Raw genomic sequence first — 17,993 nt, 5'->3', positions numbered from 1 at the left:
TTCAGCTACAACTTGCAGCATAAATTTAGCAGTATATTTCCTTGCCGATCTTTTATCCATACCAAATAAGGGTATAATGTAAAAATATATATGCCCTATATTCTACTTAACATCATTTGTACTATAACATATGGTAATTGTGTATTACCATACGATGGTTGAAATACCAGGTAAACAGCTGTTGTTATCTAATTCAGTGATAAACAAAACAATAGTTTCTCGGTCAGTTTATGGCTGTACGCATTCACGCAAGAGTATAACGTTACTAACAATACTTTTATCATTCTCTTTTACTTTTTTAACTAGAAGATGGGATAAAGAGTTGGAGGAAAAGAAGCTGGTCTATTGTAATTTGGTCTCTCTCGCTGCCTGATTGTATGCTGCTGCCTGTGCCCGCACGAAATTTAAATATATTTTATTAATATTGTCGTATTGATATTAATTGCTTACCCCATTGCAAAATTGAATTATCATAAGGTGAACTATCATAACTCGAGCACTACCTGACTATTTTAATAGTTTTATCACAAAAAGTGCATTAATCATGAAAATGAGATGAAAATACAGTATTAGTGAATATATTTTAGTGAAAAATACTGTGAATGGGCGGATTTTCAGCGAATAATGTGTATGTATGTTCCATAGAGAAATCCACGAATAGATGAGTCTGCGAATGGTGAGACCGAGAATACGGGGGATTTACTGTAATTATGAAGATAGTGAATTTAAGAAATGAAAGTCACTGATAATATTATGCAGATTCTGAGAAAAGTTAAGTAGTTGATTTACGGTTAGGCTAACTCGGGAATGTAGGCTAAATGTGTTAAATAAACTACAATATTTTCAAGAAAATATAGTATAAAGTTATAAAATGATCAAGTTAAAATATATAAGTAAGAAAATTATATAAAGTGGTGTCAGAACTTAGCCAGGTAGTAGGCTAAGTCAGCAACTAGGCTATTTGTATGTGGAATGAGCTTGCAAAACTATGTTTACATAGGGCTGCACATTGTAGGGGTGTATTCTATATTCTGGGATTTTTTGTGGTCCGGCAGTGGCCTGGCCCCAATGTTCCCAGATTTAAGAGGTAGGACTGTACTTGTCATCCTGAGCCTATTCTTACATAATTGCTTTTATATATGTAACTTACCAAGTAATTACATAGCCTATGTTTCTAACTCGCGCAGTAGCTAAAAATTTGGAATTCGCGGTACTTCAATTGTTTTAGTGTAGGTGACTAGGTCCCGCCCTCTATCGGGGAAGGAAGGGTACAACACCGCTGAATAGCATCATCTGTTTCTGCCGCTTAACAACTGTAGTTCAGTTGTCACAGCAGCTATCGTTTCAAGATTGGTCGCCGGATGGTTGCTTTTGTTCTCTGTTTGGTGACGTATTCCAAACTTTTGGTAGCATTTAAGCTATTTTTAAATTGCCTAGGATTCATCAGACTCAGTCTTAGCACACTATTTCCCAGTTTTGACTTTTCACGACGATGTCTGGCACTAGCACAGCATACTGTACTTCGTCGACAGATCCTATTCAGCGCCGTTTGGACGAAATTATGAAACCTTGCAGAAAAATCAAGTAGTAACACAGGATCCTCCTGACTTGGCACCTTCACTTATTTCTTCAAAGGAAGAGCATTAGACCAGCCTCCTCCTTCCACGCCCTTCTCCAACCTCTGTTTTTTTGGTCGTCTTCCATCCTTTTTCTCACCTGCAACCCCGTCTTCCCCTGCCTTCAACTTCTATATGTGGAACCAGCCTGTTGACGTCTCCAGGCTTCCCAAGATGGTCTTATCTTCCTCATCCAGGAAAGACTTGAGGGAAGTGGACTTCTGGCTCTCAGGCAAGAGAGAGCAGGGCAAAGCAGCCTTCTGCATTCCACCCACCGATCTCACTTCTGAGAGATACCAAGTGTACGCTACAGGAAAAGCTCCCTCCTAGGGAGTTGCTGCCTCCTTCCAGGGGGAGCTTGACCACATCATCAAGAATATGTTTAAGGTTTTTGCGGTCCTAAGCTTTTTAGACTGGACCATGGGAGCACTGGCAAAGAAAATCGAAGACTGCGAGGATAAGTCAGAGGAATTGTCTTCAGACTGGCTGGGGATTTTATCCTGTGCAGATGAAGCTATCAGGGATGGCTCGATGGAACTAGCTTCTTTATTCATGACGGGTGTCCTGAAGAAGTGTGAACTTTGGTGCTCTTTTATCACCAAAGGTGTGACTACATCTCAAAAGTCAGCACTTCCCTTTTCTCCTTTGGACCGCATGCACCTCTTCCCTCAAGCCAAGGTCCAAGAAATAGCGTCGGAGCTTCAGAAAAAGTCGACGTAGGATTTGTTAGCCCAGTCAGCCAAACGATCCCTCCTTTGCAGCAGCATTCCTTTCGGGGCAACAAGACAAGATTCTATGCTAGACCGTGCTCCAATCTGTGTGCAGCATGCCCAGCCAAAAAGGCTCCCTCAAAGCCTTCCTCTCATAAATGAGCATCCAGTCTTCTGTGTGCCAGTAGGCGCAAGACTCCTACACTTTTGGGAGAAATGGGAAGCCAGAGGAGTAGACCAGTGGGTCTTGATAGTACTCAAAGAGGGATACTCTATCCCATTCAGGGAGAACCCTCCCTTAGTATCAATACCCATCGCATTGACAGCCTACTCGTTAGGCTCCGAGAGGTTTTCAGCACTTGCAGAAGAGATGTCTGCTCTTCTCGCGAAAAGGGCTGTTGAGCTGGTCGAAGATGCCAACACTCCAGGGTTCTACAACTGTCTTTTTGTGGTCCCCAAGTCATCCGGGGGATGGAGACCTGTCCTGGACATCAGCACCATGCATGTCTTCATTCAAAGACACAATTCAAGATGGAAACAAATCAGTCAGTTCTCTTGTCCATCCAACAGGGGAGTTGGATGGTGACCATCGATATGGAAGATGCCTTCTTTCATATCCTGGTACACCAAGACAGCAGGAAGTATCTCAGATTTGTGTTCCAGAACAATTTTCCAATTTCAAGCTCTGTGTTTCGGCCTCTTTACAGCTCACCAAGTACTGTATTTACTCACATTCTCGCCCCTCTTGGAAAGTGGCTTCACCTCATGGGGATCAGTACATCCCTCTATCTAGTCGACTGGCTCCTACATTCTCAATCAAAGAAACAGTGCACGGAGGACCTTCAGAAGACCCTTCTTCTGGCCCAAGATCTGGGATTACTCATCAACGAGAAGAAATTGCAATTGTCTCCATCTCAAGTGATTCTTGTTTTGGGGATGACAATAGACTCTCTGAATTTTCAGGTTTTCCATCCCCCAAAAGAGTACAATTGTGTCTTCAAACAGTCCGCGACTTCCTCGATCTCATGTCCTGCTCAGCCAACAGTTGGATGGGCCTTTTGGAACTCTTGCATCCATCAAGAAGTTCGTAAGCCTGGGGAGGCTTCATATGAGGGTACTGCAGTTCTTTTTGAAGGCCAGTTGGAACAGGAAGACCCACCCAGACTTGTTCTTCTTTCCAATCAGTCTGGAAATCAAAGACGACTTGAGGTGGTGGCTTGTAGAAGAGCATCTTGGAAAGGAAGTCTCTCCATCCACTGAGCCCCAACTTTCCACTGTACTCAGACGTGTCAGATTGGGGTTGGGGAGCTCTTCTGGGAGACATGGAAGTCTTGGGAGTCTGGTCTCCGAAAGAGAAGCTAATACACATCAGCATGAGAGAATTGAAGGCAGTACACCTGGCCCTTCAATCATTCGCAGAAGTGACCTTCAGCAGGACAGTAGCAGTGATGTCGGACAACACCTCAGCCTTGGCCTACATAAAGAACCAGGGAGGCACCCACTCATTCTCCCTTTACGAGGCCACCAAAGACCTTCTTTTATGGGCGAAGAAGAACCGCACCGTTCTGGAGACAAGATTCATTCAAGGGAAGCTAAACGTAATAACGGACGGACTGAGTCGCCGCAAACAGGTCCTTCCCACGGAATGGGCGCTAGATCCACAGGTGTGCACTGACCTGTGGAAGTTGTAGGGACAGCCGTCGATAGACCTGTTCGCGACGTCAAAGAACCATCACCTCCCGCTGTTCTGCTCTCCGGCCCCGGACCATCTGACATGGGCAACAGATGCCATGCTCCAGAATTGTTCCTTCCTAGACCTGTACACCTTCCCACCATTCAACATGGTGAGGGAAGTCATCAACAAATTCATATCCTATCAGGACACAAAGATGACTTTGGTAGCCCCCTTTTGACCTCAAAGACAATGGTTTCCAGATCTCCTCAAGCTGCTAGTCAACTACCCCCGGCTTCTTCCACAGAAGCCAAAGCTTCTCAAACAATTGCACTTCCACCGGTTTCATCACTACCTATTCGCTCTTGCTTTGACGGGGTTCAGACTGTCAGGAGACTCATCAGAGCGAAGGGATTTTCAAAACCAGCTATGGAAGCAATTGCTAAGTGTAGCTGGCAGTTTTCTTCCAGAGTCCACCAAGCGAAGTGGGCAGTATTCCACAGCTAATGCAGAAGAAACAACGTCTCTTTTTCTAAAATCTCTGCAATGAACATCACGGACTTCCTTCTTTTCTTGAGGACTAACAGAGCTTTGTCTTCCTCGACGATCAAGGGGTACTGAGCAATGTTAGGCTCTGTGTTTCGGGAGAGGGGCCTTGATCTGGGATCCAATCAGGACATCAGCGACTTGATCAAGTCTTTAGACACGACCAAGGAGACCAAGACTAACGCAGTATCATAGAATTTGGACATTGTCCTCAAATGGTTGTCAGGCCCTCCTTTTGAACCTCTTCGCACAATTTCCCTGAGAGGTTTAACAAGGAAAACTTTTTCTGGTCACCTTAGCCATGGCTAAGAGAGTCAGCAAGTTGCAAGCCATTGACAGAAGAGTAGGCTTTTCACAAGGAGATGCAGTCTGCTCTTTTACGCTAGATTTCCTGGCCAAGAATGAGACCCCCTCTTAGCCATGGCCTCGTTCCTTAACCATCACCAAGAATTTGATGAGAATTCTGGGACCAGAAGAGGAAGAGAGGACTCTGTCCCGTCAGGGCATTAAGGTACTACCTTAATAGAACAGCAAAGATCAGAGGTCCCTCGAGTAAGCTCTGGTGCTCCGTGAAGGACCCTTCTAGACCCCTTTCCATGAAGGTAATGGCAGTCCCTGGTTATCGGCAGGGGTTCTGTTCTGAGGGTGTTATGATAACCGAAAATCAACAATTTTCGGGGCTTTTTCGGCGATTTCCGGGACTTATCGGCGCTGATAAGTGGAAATTGCCGATTTTCGTCGCTAGACATGCTCCATAAAACTGGATCACCATTAACCAAGCCCACTGTTAACTGGGAACTGCCTGTGTTGCTCTTTTTGAGAGACGTCATCCTGGAATCGCATTCAAGGATTCGTGAGGACCTTCTACCAGACTTGAAAGTTAAAGCCTACGAGGTTAGAGCCGTTGCCACCTCGTTGGCTTTTAAACATAACGGGTCTTTGTCAGCGATTCTCCTGTCAACTTTCGGGAAATGCAAATCTGTGTTTGCAGTGTGCTATTTACATGAAATAGAAACTATTTTTGAAAACTCCAGTACCCTGGGTCCATTGTCTTTAGCTAGCATGGTGTTGGGGGAGGAAGCATAGGAGTCCACTCCTAATAGTCCTTTTTTTACAGTTGGGTAATGTTTTTAATGAATACAGTGTGTAGGTGACAAAGTTTTCTGGTTGTATGTCTTTATGGTACTGCGCCCAGGGCAAGGGCACTTGTATGGTTATGTTAGCCATCGGACTACTCCATGAGCTGCATAACCTCCATTGATGCTTTGTGGCATTCAGAATACTCCTTTGCTGCAATGCTTCCCTCTAATATAGGGGCGCTCCACAGCTTCACTGCTGCACCACTATAGTTGAGATGAGTGCCAAGCAGAGGCAGTATCAGTCTTTAGCAGCTTCCTTAACAGGTAAGGGTACAACAACTTTTTAACCAATGCTAGTAGAATTTTTGTCTCATATTCATTCTTTTACTGAAAGTTTTTAAGATTACATATGTCCATGTATCCCACCTCCTGTCAATATGGGATTTAGCTGTGTAATTGCTTGGTAAGTTACATATATAAAAATGACATTTTTATATAATAAAATAAAATTTTATATATACTTTCCAAGTAATTACTGAATCAGAGCCCTCCCTCCTCCCTCCCACGGACATTGAAGGCATAAATGGACTGATGCTATTCAGCGTTGTTGTACCCTTCCTTCCTCAGTAGAGAGTGGGACCTAGTCACCTACACTAAAACAATCGAATACTACCTTGAATTTCACATTTTTAGATGCTGCACAAGTTAGAAACATAGGCTATGTAATTACATGGTAAGTATATATAAAACTTTATTTTATTATAAAAATGTCATATTTCGCTCCAGGAATGTTAAGAAAATTCCTGATAATCTTGATAGCTGGTGTGGAGAAGATCCTGATGGTTTCTTCCCTTTGTTTTTTAAAAAGTTTCTAGGATGTTGTCTCCCAACTTTAGTAGATTTTATAGATTTTTATGTTGACGTAGTATCTTCGCAGATGAGCGCAAGCTTAGTAATCTGCCTGTTCCAAAGAGTGGCATATCTACAGACTGCAGTAACTACAGGCCAATCTCTATTCTCCCTGTGCTCTCCAAAGTCATGTTTTTAATCCTTTTTGAAGAGAAAACCTCTGGGTAAGGTGCTGTCCAGGGAAGGACAGACAGTCTATTTGGTCTCTCTTTTTTTGAGGTTGATCCTTTTGTTTTCATAAATTATCATATGTCACACCGTGACCTGAGTGTAATAAACAATCTAACCCGACTTCTTTATTCAGATGTTGTAGAGGCAGAGGGCCCTAGAGAGTTATGTGCCTCTCTAGGCCTCTTAGGAGAGCCAAGTGTCTTTTGAACATAATGATCATTCAGGCTCGAGTGGCTTGCTGGTATCTGCTCCGACCATGCCCGGGACGACTTACCAGCCACAGTGTCTGCTAGCTGTAGGACTGCTTCTACTCTACTACTCCCTTGGTAACCCCCAATGCAGTACCGGGATTGAGTTCCCAGTACTACCATATACATCATGTGTGAGTGATGTTCTTCTCTACACGCTGTTCCTAAGACACTTGCAGGGAATTCAAGAAGAGGAGAAGGAATGCGTCATTGTTGTCTTCATTTATTCGTCTTGATCATCGAGTGCTGTCCCCTCCTTCTCCCTTCTTCCAAGCTGGTAAGGAGAAGAAGAGGAAGATTGTTTTGTGCACTTCTTTGGAACCCTTGCTAACCCCGGATTCGTGGTTCAGGATTGGCTTCACCGATTCGCAGATTTTTCTGTGGAACTTATCTCCAAATTATTCGTGGAAAATTTGCCTATTCGCAGATTTTTTTTTGTAAAGCAGTATTCACTAATTACAGTATTTTCATATTATTTGGAATGAATCTTACCTACTGTTAAAGTTAGCTTTATCTTCACGCCTTTTGGTGCAATCAGCATTTAAAAAAAAATCAAAATATGCTTGGCTAACCTGCTCGGACTGTCACAGTAGCCATCTGTTTCCTACCAGATGGTGATTGACGTTTACAGATATTTCTCAACCCTGGTGGTTGGATAGGCATTAGTAATATTTGATGATTTTGACATTTTCCTGTAGGATAGTTTTTGCTTTGTTATCTACAACAAGCAGCGATGAAAGCCTGTATAGAAAAGACTTTGTAAAAACCGAATGCTAGATTTTGCAAGATGACCACGTAGCCTGCTCCGGCACGAGTGTGGTTTCTGGATACAGTCAACCCCCACTATTCAGGGGGGATAGGGACCATAAACACCTCAAATTTCCTACTCACATCCCCCTCTAAAAATCCGTATAACTGGCTATTTAGATAGTTAAAAAACCGGACCCCCCCTTTAAAAGCATTTATAACTGCTTATTTTAATAGTTCAAACACCAAATGTATACCTTGAACTATCTTCCTACACAGAATATACCTTAAACTATAATCTAAAACCCTTTAATATCATTTCAATGTCATGTTACAACTGTTACAGCTAAGTATTCAAGTTACCCTATTTTCAAGTCCTTCCATTTCTCTCATACCTTAAACTCTCATCCTACACAGAATATACAAACTATTATCTAAAACACTTTATCATTTCAAAGTCCTCTTAAAATATCACCAAAATATATGTCATATGAAAACATTCAAGGTCACCATCCATTTTCTCTCATACAGTATTGAACCAGTCCTGTTTTCTTTGTACAGTATATGGGGAAACACCGGGAAGTTAAATACTGTATACAGTACCTTAATATTTAATATTAATGTTTGAAAATTAGTAAATATTTTTTTATCATAAAAATGTATTTAGCAGTACTACAGTAGTTAGTTAATATTTCTCAATGAGAAAATCCACAAATTATCTAATTTTTTTGCAAATAATTCAGTGATAAGTTCCACAGCTAATATGTGAAGCCGTCATCTTGTCCCCATTCGCAGGATCCTACTGAGGTATCTCGACAACTGTCCTTTCTCCCACTCATCCTTGGCTTTCTTAGGAGGTCTTGGGATCGGACCTTTGAGAAGTCAGATCTCAACCCCAAGCAGAGGATGGATGGGCATGACAGGAATCTTGACTCTCATATCAGCAGGTTCAGGATCACAACTGTTCCTGTCATGACAGGAACAGCCAGCTCACAATGGCCCCGGTCACCTGTCGTCACTGGAGAAGCTGCCTCATGGTCTTCACCTGCAGTCTCTACAATGGATGCCCAGTCCCAAGGCCCCCAGATCCCTGGAGGAGAGAGGACCTTCACTTGAAAGAGGGAGGTGAGAGGACCTTGGTGGATGGATGACAGGAATCTTGATAGGAGTGGACATGCTGCTGTCCTCGGATGCATCGACTGGAGGAGTTGCAGACTTCGGGAGTGTGGCACCGAGACAACAAGCACCCTCACATCAACATCCTGGAACTCAAGGCAACCTTCCTGTGGTACTGATGAGCGACAGTGCCACGGTAGTGGCATACTTCAACAAGCAGTTTTCCCTCCTGCTCCACCAGTTGACGATGCAGATGCACGAGTGGGCCATGGCTCACTCGGTAGGGCTGTCAGCCAGGTACATTCCAGGCAAGAGGAATGTTGTGGCAGACAAGCTCAGCTGCCAGAATCAGGTGATGGGAACTGAATGGTCCCTTCACTCGGAAGTCGTGGAAAGGCTGTTCGACCTAAGGGGGTGCCCAGTCATCGATCTGTTCGCCACCTGGCATAACAGAAAACTCCAGGCCTTCTGTTCAGTCTTGCCGGACCCATGGGCCACTGCAGAGGATGTGTTCCAGCACCTGTGGGACAACCTCAACGTCTACTCCTTTCCTCTGTTCTGTCTGATTCGCAGAGTGATCAACCAGGTGATGATCACTCCGAATCTCAGAATGATTCTGGTGGCGCCCAAATGGCCGCAAGCTGTTTGGTATCCCGACCTGATAGCACTCCTTTCTGAGGCGCCGAGATAGATTCCCCCCTGGCCCAACCTGCTGTATCAACCCCACGTAGAGCGGTATCACCAGGCAGCGTACTCCCTGTGTCTTCACAGCTAGAGGTTATCCAGCATCTCCTGTGAGCTTCAGCAGGTCGCAGACTTCCTCATCTTCCTTCGCCGAGAGAAGCTTCTACTCTGTTTCAGCTGTAAAAGGCTGCCGGGCCACACTTGGCCTAGTCTTGCAGCTGAAAGGAGTAGATATCTCCTCTTCTTTCGAGATTTCCCTATTGATGAGAAGCTTCTAAAGATTTTTCCCACACAGGGATCTCAGGCCCCTGTGTGGGATGTGACTCTCGTTCTAAGGAGCCTGATTCGTGCACTGTACGAGCCTTTACGAGAGTCTTCAGACAGGGATCTGATCCTCAAGACTGTGTTCTTGCTGGCCCTGGCATTGGTGAAGAGAGTTGGCTAACTTCACAGGCTATCCTTTGATGCTAAACACTCGAGGGGATGGGGATCAGTTACGCTCGATTTCGTCCCAGATTTTGTGGCGAAGACTCAGAATCCTTTGGTCCCTGATGCTCAGTTCGAGTCCTGAGTGCTGACAACTCTTCGTTGGTACTGGCTTGACCAAGAAAGAAGTGTCCAAGAACACCATCGCTTTCTGGCTTCATGAGACGATAAGGAGAGCGTATTCTGCTGCGGGAGAAGACAACACTAGTATGCTTCATCCGAGAGCTTACAAAGTCCGCAGCATTGGTCCGTCCCATGCATTCCTGAAGAACCTGTCAGTCCTACAGGTGTTGAAGGCAGGTGTGGTCCCAACAGAGCACCTTCACTTCCTTCTACCTTCGGGATGTTGCACACAAGTCCTTGGATGCTTTTTCCTTGGGTCCTGTGGTGGCTGCTCAACAAGTTGTGTAGCTTACCCGACTCCTCTAACAAGGACAGGTTGCGTCTCGCCGAAGATGTACGGTTGTGATTGGGAGAATGATTGTGGAGTGACTGGCCTCTCTTCCTTCTCCTCATCTCAGCTCTCTTCCCATGGGCAGGGGGCGGACGTGATGTTGCATGCTGTATCTGGTGGTCGATGGAGGTAAACACCCAACTAGAGCTTCTGTTCTATTTCTGTTCAGGATTATAGAAGCAACCCCTCTCCTTCCCCTTGCAAGGCAGGGGAAGGAGACCATGCCAATAAGACAAACCCAGTGCTTGTGATTGCCTTAATGTCACCGACTCCAAGTTCTTAGCCTCCTTTGCATGAACTGAAGCTTTCTCTTTCATGCAAAGGGACCAGAAGTCTGACAATTGATCTGGCGTTTCTCACAACCCAATCATTTTTTCAGAGGCAGTTTTCCCTTCCTTGCTCTATCAACCAGGAAGGGAACACAAGGTGTGGTGAACTCCAGTCAGTTCATAGAGACCCACTCAGATTCCTCCCTCCAGCCAGTGAGTCTTCCTAATGTACTGTAAAGAACCAACAGTTTGTATATCATGTCGGAACAAATCACAGTTTTTTAAAGTAAACTGTATTTTTCCTAACTATACAAACCTGAGGTCCTTTACATTACATTTCATGCCCACCTAATGCCACCCCTCAATCTGAAACCTGGGCCGAAAGGCAAATTGGAATGTTTACGTCCAAGCAGGCGGTACTCCCGCCTCCCGGACGGTAGTTGACTGCCTAACCACCTTGTTCGAAAGTTCAACGGCCGTTTCCAGCTTCGCTGAAAGTAATTCCTTATGTAAAGGACCTCAGGTTTGTCTAGTTAAAAAAATACAATTTAATTTAAAAAATTGTGATTTTTTGTCACTAGACAAGCCCTGTAAAACCAGATCACCGATAACCAGGGACTGCCTGTATACTGTAATTTAAAAATTTATGCATTTTTATAGTAAATTATGTGAAATTTTAAACAAACAAATACATATTCCCAATCTTTTCCAAAGCTTTCAAGTGAGGAAGGTTGGACCTGTCATATACAGTAAACCCCCATATTCGCGGTCTCATGATTCACAGACTCATCTATCGCGGATTTCTCTATGGAACATATATACACATTATTCGCTGAAAATTCGCCCATTCATTGTATTTTCCACTGAGAAATATTCACTAATTAGTGTATTTTCATCTCATTTTCATGACTAAATGCTTTTTTTGTGATAAAACTATAAAAATACTCAAGTAGTGCTCGAGTTACAATAATTCACCTTATGATAATTCGATTTGGCAATGGGGTAAGTAATTAATACTTATACGACAATATTTATAAAATATTTTTAAATTTCGCATGGGCACAGGCAGCAGCGTACAATCAGGCAGCGAGAGAGACCAAATTACAATAGACCAACTTATTTTCCTCCATCCCTTTATCCCATCTTCTAGTTAAAAAAGTAAAAGAGAATGATAAAAGTATTGTTAGTAACATTATACTCATGCGTAAATGTGTACAGCCATAAATAATGACTGAGAAACTGTTATTTTGCTTATCAACGAATCAGATAACATAGGCCATTTTGCTTGTATTTCAACCATCATAAGGTAATACACAATTACCGTAGTTATAGCACAAATGAAGTCAGGTAGAATAGGGCTGATATATTTTTACATTATACTGTTATTTGGTAGGGGTAAAAGATCAGCAAGGAAATAAACTGCTAAATTTAAGCTGCAAGTTGTAGCTGAAGCTGAGAAAACAGTGTTCAAGCTGCTAATGACTATAAATTACCATGCATCGGCAACATGGATGAAACTCTACCATAATTAAAATTTGAGAGAAAGTATTTTAATCAAAACTACTGGGCATGAAAGATCACACTACTGCTGATAAACGATAAACATGTAAAGCTCGTATTATGATGAAACCGAATGAAAATAGCGAAATTTTTTTATGCAAAGCAAATGCCCCAAAACGGCCAATGTCATCTATTAAAAAAAAAAATAGCTAAGTTAATTTCACGAGACGTATCTAAGTTATATTTCGACTTAAAAACACTTCATATAATGAAAAATAACCTTGCCCCATATAAATAAAGTATCTAGAGATTCATTTATGCTGACTAGAAGCAAGAAAAACACTGAAGTGCGTTAGATAAAGCGAAATAAACTTATCACGTAATCGATTTCCATACCAAAACATTGATCTCTATGATCGCAATTGATAATACAAGAGCAATATAAGAATATATGTACAGTATTATTGGATACAGTGAATTAAGGCATAACATATTAAAAGATCCATGGAAAAGATGCATATTTGTTATGTTGATGATTGTGTAATACGATATGTGAATGTAGAGTACAGTATAATGTAGACAATGCTACCGTATATGTATACAATATACCATAGTGTAGGCTAAGTTAATTCTTGTTTGTTATTCAATTTCTCTTTGTATTGAATTATCGTAAGTCACTTTGCATGAACCTCCAGAATTAGCTGAAATTAATAATTATACTGTGCATGTATAGAGTATACTTTATAGTATAGGGTAGGCTACCATATATGTATACATGGTACCAAATACCCTAGTGTAGGCTAGGCTATATTCGAGATAAGTTTTTTCCAACAAACAATGTTTTTTTTTGGAACATAACCCCATCATAAATAGGATAACACCTGTACAGTATAAGCATTTTTAGGTTTTTTGTGTGTTTGAACTATCAAAATAGCAGTTCTAAGAGTTTTTAGAAGGGTTCTAGTTATTTGCGGGTTTTAGCTATACACGGGGGGTTTTGGTACGCATCCCCTGCGAATAGGGAGTGTTTACTACATGTCAAATATCTGACTGTGATATTTGACATATACTGTATGACGGGTCCAACCTCCCCCTTCAAGTCAGAGCTTTGGAAAAGATTGGGAATATGTATTTCTTTGTTTAAAATTTCACATAATTTACTCCAGAAATGCATAAATTTTTAAATTACAGTATATCATTATTATTATTATTATTATTATTATTATTATTATTATTATTATTATTATTAATATTAATATTATTATTAATCTTATTAATATTTGAAAATTAGTACTTATTACAGGCAGTCCCCAGTTATCGACGATCCGGTTTTTCACTGCTTGTCTAGCAACGAAAATCTGCGATTTTTGGCACTGATATGCACAGAATTCCACTTATTGGTGCTGATAATCGGGTATTGGCACCAATACATACGTAACAGAGGCGCCAATACTTGGCTATTGGAGCCAGTAAGCGTCGAAAATCGCTACTCTGTCCAGCTTGAGTGCTATGGTACTACCTCAAGAGGACTCGACATCTCTGGCGGGAGAGTCAACGACTCTTCGTTAGTACGCAGTCCTCAGTTAACAGCGCCAAGTGCCACTAACCGAAATTCGGCGATAGTAGCGCTGATAAACTGCTTAATGGCATCATTAACCAGTTATCAGCACCAATAAACCACTTACCGACGTCAATAAACCACTTAACGGCATCAAAAATTGCTCAACAGCGCCAAAAATCTGGTTAATGTCTTTGCTAGCCAAGCGCCATTAACCAATGCCGCCGGTAAGCAGGGAGTGTCTGTGCTGGCTTGACCAAGAAAGAGGTGTCTTAAGAACACTCTTTCTGGCTTCGTGAGACAATCAAACTGGCATACTCTGAGACTGGCGAGACGAACACCAATACGTTCCGAGCGAGAGCTCACAAAGTCGGGCATTGATCCATCCCTTCCATTCACGGAGAATCTGTTGGTTCCTCAGGTACTGAAGGCAGGGGTGTGGTCACCTCAGACCTCCTTCACATCCTTTTACCTTTGGGACATTGCCAACAAGTCCTTGGACACTTTTTCCTTGGGTCTTGTGGCGGCTGCTCAGCAAGTTGTGTAGCTTACCTTGTTCCTGTAAGAGGACAGGTAGCATCTCACCTAAGGTGTTCGGTTGCGAAAGAGTGTGTGAGTGACTGGCCTGCCCTCCCTTCCTCTTTCATCAACCTTCCTCTCCCTGTGGGCAGAGGGTAGGTTAGCGAGCTGTCACATGCGGGAACTGGTGTTGATCTAGGTGAGTTTTACAATTGAGTATCCATTCTATTATCTATATAGTATAGGTTTATAGGAGCAGGTCTTGCCCTCTCTCTAGCAAGGGGAGAGAGGGTCTGGCAAGAAAACAAACCCAGTGCTTATACATTGCTTTATTGTCTCCGACACTTAGATTCAACCTAGCCCCATTTCGAATGATGTTGCTTTCACACCCATTCATTCGAAAAGACCCAAAAGTCTGACACCTGAACATGCAGTTTCCATACTCTGTTCAACATGTCAGAGGCATGGTCTTTTTCCTTGATCTACTTAACCAGGAAGAAAATCCAGGTGTGGCGAACTACCAGTCATTTCAGAGCCTTACTCAGATTCCTTCCTCCAAGGAAGTAAGTTTTCCTTATGTAAAGACTGATGGTTTGTATATTGTGGAGGAACAAAATGACAAATTTTAAAAGTAATTTGTATTTTTCCTAACTATACAAACCTGAGGTCTTTACAAAGTGCCCACCTCATGCCACCCCTCATTTTGATACCTGGGCCGAAAGTCAAAGTAAATGCTTACCGTCTGGGTGGGCAGGACTCCTGCCAGTCAGACGTTGTTAAGTACCCAACCTCCTTGTTTAAAAGTTCAACGGCTGTTTCCAGCTGCTCTGAAGCATAGTCTTTATGTAAAGACGTCAGGTTTGTATAGTTAGGAAAAATAATTACTTTTAAAATTTGTCATTATATGCCAATACTGCAGTCCTTCAGCATAAATTCACTGTCAGCATCAACAAGGTGCTCAAGGGAGTTCTGGGTGTAGAGTGCCTTAAAGGCACGGATCACGCCCTGGTCCATAGTCTGGAGGAGAGAGGTGGTGTTGGCAGGGAGGAACTCAAGCTGGACTCTGTCATAATAAAGATCTACGGGGGGGGCACCAGCATTATCCATAATCAACAACACCTTGAACTTCATGCCCAAGTCCTTGAGGTATTCCTTAACTTGAAGGATGAAGCTCTGAATGAACCAGTGATCCATAAGGACTTTGGTGATCCAGGCTTTGGATCACCAAATGAGGCCTGGTTTCAACATGAAGCCAGCTGCATTCCCACACATTATGAGAGTAACCGTATCCTTCTGGGCCTTGAACCTGGAGGCTATGGCTTCTTCCTTCATGAGGTATGTCCAGGAATGCATCTTCTTCCAGAACAAGCCATTTTCGTCCATATTAAACACCTGGTCTGAATGATAGCCCATTTCCCTGATGATTTTCTTGAAGGTCTCGGGATATTTTGCAGCCACTTACGTGTCTGCCGATGTTACTTCCCCATGCAGAGAAACACTCCTCAGTTGAAACTGCTTCTGGAAACAAAGGAACCACCCCTTGCTGGCCTAAAAACCTTGAGGAGCAGACTATGGTCCTGCATGTAGCTCTTCCTCCTCTTCAGCGGGTTCGTCGAAGCCTAAGAAGTCTGCTTCCTGCACATTGCCGCCTTCCTTAACAGTCGAAAACTGCTGGTAAAGTTGTCAGGCCTTCTCGCAAATGATGTTGGTGTCGAGGGGGATGTTCTTCTTATGGCAGTCCTTTATCCAATATGCCATTGCCGACTCCATCTTCGCGATGGTTTTATCATGCACTGTAGAAATAAAAGGTATTATGTGTTAGTAATGGCAAATATAAGATATTTTTTAGTAGAAACTGTTTTTGCACTGCCAAAGAAGCTAACACTCACGGCCGTTCTTATCTCCACCTCTTTCTTCTTGATGTACCGCGCTGTACTCTCATTCACCACTACAGCTGTGTAACTCTTGCCTTTTTTCAACATATCCAGAAGTCATACCTTTCTCCTGGAGCGTCATGATCTTGTTCTGGCACTTAGGCTCTTTGCCAGAATTCTTAGAAGGATCAGGGCATTTAGGAGGCATCTTAGGGCATGATTCAAAAAGATACACACAGATTAACACTGCGAACAAAGAGACAGAGTTACATAGGTACACAGTGCAATGCTAGTACAGTACAGTAACGTAGAGGCGCATACAGTGAACTGCAGAGATGTGGCCTCTGCATATACATCCCAGAGGAAATCTTGGGGGTAGACAGCCAATCAGTGCCAAGGAAAATGAATGGCACTCTTGGATTGGCTGCTTTGCAAAAGCCAGACAGTAGCTCGTCAAGTAGCATTGCTCCTATGTTTATTAGCATCCCAAGATGCATTTTTCCTTCGTTAGAGCTTTGCATTTCACTTGGCTTGGGTGAACATTTTTAAGAAAAGAAATACATTTTATTGATATTTTAGGTTTCCGTTTACATTAAATGAAATGCTGGAGTTACTATCACCTAAAACACTTTAACCTATCATTTCACCCTAAAAACACTTTAATATCATCTTACAACACAGCAAAATACCAATAAAATGTAAAGTATGCACAGAATATCGATATTGTTATATGTGCTACCCTGCATGTACATATGTACCGTATATAATGCACAAATGACCCAGCATCTCTGCCTAGCTTCCCAGTTCACGCATATGCCGATAGTGTTCGCATGTTCGCATGTTATGTATGTATCGGTGCAGACTTCGCGTGTCTTTCTGAATTGTGCCCTAAGATGCCTCCTAAACGCTCTGCTTCTTCTACAGAATCTGGATGAGAGCCTAAGCACCAGGGGAAGGTCCTGATGCACCAGAAGAAGGTAGAAGTTATTGTAATGTTGAGTGAAGGGAAAAATCACACCAAAGTAGCCGCCCATTATGGCCTGAAGGAGAGTACGGTCTACTTCATCAAGAAGGAATACAAAGAAAGGAGAATCCTTGCGAGTGCCCTTGGTGGAGAAGAAGTTGCCACCCTCATTTATTTACTCTGACCCCCTGATGGAGCAGGATTTGGAAGATATGGAATGTCTGTCCTGAATTATAAGGAAATGCAGGCAGGTGCAGCAGATCGTAGAGGAATGTGATCCTAATATGCAATGCTCCATAAATGTTTTGAATGCCATTGATGTTTCCATGGAGCCCTATAATAACCTCTTTGTCAGCATGAGGAAGTACGCCAACATGATGCTTCCTCCCAAAACCCCTGAAGAACCTGAAGAAGTGCCTGATGAAGGGGAAGAGGCACCCCCAGGGGAGTTGTAACTCCTCTGCTTTGCTGTGCAGCCATATCTTAATTGTCATTCATAAGATTGCACAGCTAATTCATCATTATCATCTTTAATCAACATTCATCACTAGTAAGTACCTGTATGATTTACATAACCTTAATATTAAATATTTTTAATATGCATATGTATTTTTGTTCTCTCTCTCTCTCTCTCTCTCTCTCTCTCTCTCTCTCTCTCTCTCTCTCTCTCTCTCTCTCTCATGAATTAATAATGTTTCCCCAGTAAAAGAAAACCGGCTTTCATAGTACTGTGTGAAAGAAAATGTACAGTAAACCCCCGTATTCGCGTTCTCATGATTCGCGGACTCACGGATTCGCTGGTTTCTCTGTGGAACATATCTAGCCATTATTCGCAGAAAATTCGCCCATTCGTGGTGTTTTTCACTGAGAA

At 42.7% G+C, this 17,993-nt stretch overlaps 1 protein-coding gene across 4 annotated transcripts in view; it reads left to right on the top strand.

Moving 5' to 3' along the window:
* The window catches only part of Alg3 (Alg3, alpha-1,3- mannosyltransferase), a 314,859-nt gene that overhangs the window by 87,921 nt on the left and 208,945 nt on the right, over positions 1-17,993 (top strand). The gene's annotated exons all lie outside the window — the stretch shown is intronic.

The sequence above is a fragment of the Macrobrachium rosenbergii genome, chromosome 37, assembly GCF_040412425.1.
Source record: "Macrobrachium rosenbergii isolate ZJJX-2024 chromosome 37, ASM4041242v1, whole genome shotgun sequence".
Taxonomy (NCBI): domain Eukaryota; kingdom Metazoa; phylum Arthropoda; class Malacostraca; order Decapoda; family Palaemonidae; genus Macrobrachium; species Macrobrachium rosenbergii.
This window is presented reverse-complemented; position numbering and strand designations above follow the sequence as displayed.